Genomic DNA, 4,726 nt, shown 5'->3' on the forward strand with positions numbered 1-4,726 from the left:
TATGGAATAATATACAGTAAATCTAACATTTTGTTATGAAATAACACACAGCTACTAGATCTATAACTTACCGCACATAATAATTTGTAGTTTGAAGTGTAGAGTTGGATTGATTTTGTGTTGTATTGTATATCTTCACAAGTTAATGGCCGATCTGTTTCTATCAGGATTAAATTGGGCGCATCTCTCAGGTTTAAACTCTTTATAAATTTGAATGGGTTGTGATCATTTCAAACTTGCGATATAAAAAGCTATAACATAATTTTGAAAACCGAGTTGCGTCTAAGATTATACAACAGCGAACAAATTCAGCACCTTCAGCGCTTTGATTTATATTGACCTCGTAAGTATAGTCGTCTGAGACCGCGTAACTGGCACTATGTTGTTTTTTAAATTTAGGATGAATCTTCAGAGATGTTCTACGCATATGCGGTAAGTGTTCACATTTATACATTTCCTGCTATAATAAAAACTACTTTAACAATTTTAGAAACATAATTTATTGCTGACATAGTAAAATACTACAGATGATTATATTCACCAAATCACAACAAAGTCATAGCAATAACTGATATGATATAAATGATAAAGTCTATGTTTGTTTACAGATTCTGCAATAAAATGAAAGACAGACAGAACAATTTTAATGTTCAAATATATAAATAAAAAATGTCCATCTTTCATTAATTCTTCTTGTATAGATAAATACCACTTTATAGGTTCTTTTTGGAGTAGCAGTTTGAAAATGTGTTGACTTTGCTTATCTGGATTTGAAAAAAACGTTAATCAATCATACTGTTCATGATTATTCGGAAGTAGTGTGAAATCATGTATTGTATCATTTAAGGCAGAGTTCAACGATGTTAGTGTGGAAGCAGCTTCCAAAAAGAAGCACCTGCGGCGCTCTAGTCTTCTCTCAAAGGTAAAGTCATATAGTTATACTCACGAGTTGTAGACAATGATGGAGTATGATTGTGGATTGTTGCGTTTGATGTTGAACTCATTGCGTAGCGGTGGTCATCATCAATTAGTGAAGTTTGAGGGTGTGTTAAAGAATTTTCTTGCGAGGTTAAACCCTTGAATATTCCTCCTTTTTCATTACCACCATGTTGATGCTTTCGTTTTTTTTATGTTTTTGAAGGTAGTCTTTTCTTCTAAATTAACAATCACAATATTCACAAGTGAAAAATGTGTTGCGAGTTAATATATGTCTGTTATGACTACTTTTTGCGTTATAAACTTTTTCACAGATTTCACATTTAAATACTTTTTTTGTCGGTTTTCTGTGTTGATACACACGTCACAATTTAATTTTCTTTTCAAAATATTTAATTTTTCTTGAAATTCTGAACTTTCATCTGGAAACGAATTTTTTAAGTCGTCTTCCATTGTGTAGATTTTTTTCTCAAACTGAGAATATGGAGACTGTAGTCGCTATTTATTGTTGACGAAAGTCCGCCAAATTATTGGCGGAAAAAATCAAATTTTAGCGGGAAACATACATTTCAAATTGAAAGTCATCAGTTGATTTTCATACATTATAAGAAATCCATTAGATTTTTTTCATGCGATTGCCTTTTCTTGTTTTTGCACCGCACATGAGTCTTGATTATTCAACCATTTGTTGATGACATTCAAAGAAAACGTTCCTGGGTATTTTTTTCTCAATATTTGTTGTAATTTCACAGCACCTACAAAACTGCCAGGTTGCTTAGCATTAAAATAGTACTCTGAAAGAAAACGCTCCTTTTGTAATTTATCCATGGTAAATCAATATTGCTCGTTTTTTTTCTTTTATTTTCTTTTTCATAGCTCGTTTATTTATAAACATTGAAAGTGTGCACTATACGAAAACAACAACTAAAAGTGAACAACATGAATACTTCAATGCATTTAAAATATTTATTTTATACACATAGTTGTCTCATTGCAAAACATCTACAGTACATAATTTTATATGTTAAATATGATAAAACACTGATGAGTTTTCTGATATTTATTTGTCAACAAACATGTGCTCTTCAATTCTCTCAATTGTTTCCCCTACATTCAACAAGACTGGAGGAGTATTTCCCCTTACATTAGCAATCGGATCAAAAAGTATTTTCCCTTATACTGTGAATATTTAACTGTACAAAGTTAACATTATATACATAATAACATTACAAAATATCAAACATTTACAAAACATGTCATCAATTTAAGGTAACAAGCTTTTCAAAGTAGTACATAGAGAAATAATAAGGGTTCCACCAAAAAATGTAGCATTTCCGTTCGCAAAATGTCGTATGTCTATATATGTTTGGTTGCTTATTTTACAAAATGACAAAAACACATTATTTTCTAACGAAAATGGCTCCGTTCGATACAATAAAACCAATGGTGTTTTTATCATTTCAGAAGGCTTCCATTGTTGTGGAGTACATTGAACGACATCATGGCCTAGAAGAACATACCTGGGAAAAATACTAGCAGCAACGAGTGTTAGTTAAGCTATCTTTTCATCATGGTTGTTCTACACTTCACGTTTTTTTTGCTTTTTGTGTAAGTTCGTTTTGGAAATTTATTTTGTTTATATCATATACAAAAGATACATTCCCATCAATATTATCAGAACACTCCATTTCTGCTAGATCAATCCTTGACTGAATAGTTACGTTGAATTATTGTGTTTTTATATCAGTTACAGCGAAACAATCTGTCTTCTATCCTTGTAATTGTAAGCACCATTTTATTATCTTTGCTTTTCATTGATCCGTATTCATGATGGCTAGAAAGTCTTTGCTCTCTATAACTCGTTTGTGAAGTAAAACCATCTCTGGGGTAATTTTGAAATGGCCATCACTTCTTCCCAATAACGTATGATAGCATTTTCATCGACTTCTTTCAGCATTTCCTCGAAATAAAACTCAAGTTGATACTCCTCATATCATGATGCAGTCATGTTCTCACTGTGAAGGGCGATTGGTTTGACAACCATAACAGTTCTTTCTAAAAGTCATTGTTTTGACATCGCATAAAGCTTTTGCATATAAAAAGTCAAAGTAGGAACGCATCATCATGACACTCGCTGATGGTGAAGTTGAGTGGTCTAATGGAGGTGATGATGAAAATTCCATCCCCTCAGTCATGCTATTCTCTTCTTTCTCCGTTTCATTGTTTAATGATAAAACACTATGTCAACATTCAAAACTTAGCTTAGAATCTTGAGATGTTGAACAAGCCATTTTCATTATGTGCTTCTGTCACTTGTTCAAGTGGGAACGAAAACGCATTACATGAGGATTTCTTTAAAAAGCTTTATGTTTAACGGATTTTGTTTTCATTTTTTTTCAGACCACACAGCCGCCAGAATGCACGCCGCCATTTTGAAACACGTCTGAGTGAACCGATGGTTTCCATGGATTCCATGAAGATTCAATTGATTTGCTGCTTTTTAATTGTCCAATTATTTTTAAAAATAAACATTTTGGTAAATGATGTTTGTTTTCTACCAACGGATCATCTTCTTTTTCCCATTGGTGTAATCGTATTGCATACGAAAAACATTCTACTGTATCTTTTTTTACCGTGTAATAAAAGCCAGTTGATGATAATTGAAACTTGTTCGGTTGAATTTGAGGTGACCATAGATCAAATGTTTTAAGTCTATCTTCATAAAATGTGAGGTGTTGAAATTTGAACTCGAGTTCATGAAATTCATTCATGGTGACTGTCCGTCTTAAAATGAAATCAATAGTTCCAACACAACGTTTCAAACATTGTCGCTGTTAAAAGTAACTTGTTTTTTTTTCTCTTTTTTTAAAACCAGTTTTAACACTGGTTAAAACCCGCTGATAATATGCACATCTCCTCTTGGTAGTGAAGCTTCCCATAAAGTTTCACTGAATTCCGGTCATTAGTTACTGAGAAATAGCCCGGACAAGAATTGCACTATATGTACAGTTAATGGAAATTTTCAAAGGGCCATAACTCTGTGAAAAATCATCCGACCAGAACCCGCTGATAATATGCACATCTCCTCTTGGTAGTGAAGCTTCCCATAAAGTTTCATTGAATTCCGGTCATTAGTTGCTGAGAAATAGCCCGGACAAAAATTGTGCACGGACGGACACACGGACGGACACACGGACGGACAGACGAAGCGGCGACTATATGCTCTCCCCAAAATATTTTGGGGGAGTATAAAAACGAAACTATAATTTAGATTTTCGTTCAACCCTTTACTAACTCAGAAATGGAACAGTCCAGTGAATTATTTCGTCATTTACTAATAAAATCTGAGTGGAGGTTGCGCCTATTGAATAAGCCGGGCCAGCCAAGGTGCCTATTTTATGCGCCTTCCTCTTGTTACTGACTAATTTGATGCATCCATATTAAATGTTTACAGGTGAATTTAGAACAGGTACATGAAATAAGTTTTATTTCCAAGCGGATAGTGTGTTATTCACAAAATATTGGTTTTAAATATTTCTTCTAAGACATTAACAACACACGTTTTTCCTGATTATAGCTGGGGTTTACCAGGGTGCACGACCACGTGACTATATGGAGTTCACAATTGAACATTAATACATATAAACCCACAGGTATGTGGTGATGTTCTTCACATAACCTTTGAACACATTGTTTTCTTAAGAATTTCAACTAGTGCATTAAAGACAGTTTTATGCTGCTTATGCCAATGTGAAATACATCAGAATTACTTTATTTTAAACCCTGTATT

The 4,726-nt window shown here is 33.3% G+C and overlaps 1 long non-coding RNA gene across 1 annotated transcript; it reads left to right on the forward strand.

Annotated features, from left to right (window-relative positions):
• The first annotated feature begins 337 nt into the window (after window positions 1-337).
• On the forward strand, window positions 338-3,477 carry LOC127878186 (uncharacterized). Its single transcript, XR_008048760.1, has 4 exons — window positions 338-432; window positions 848-922; window positions 2,401-2,483; window positions 3,337-3,477. It is a non-coding gene; the product is annotated as an uncharacterized LOC127878186 (long non-coding RNA).
• The last annotated feature ends 1,249 nt before the right edge of the window (window positions 3,478-4,726 follow it).

Source organism: Dreissena polymorpha, chromosome 4 (genome assembly GCF_020536995.1).
Source record: "Dreissena polymorpha isolate Duluth1 chromosome 4, UMN_Dpol_1.0, whole genome shotgun sequence".
NCBI classification, from domain to species: Eukaryota; Metazoa; Mollusca; class Bivalvia; order Myida; family Dreissenidae; genus Dreissena; species Dreissena polymorpha.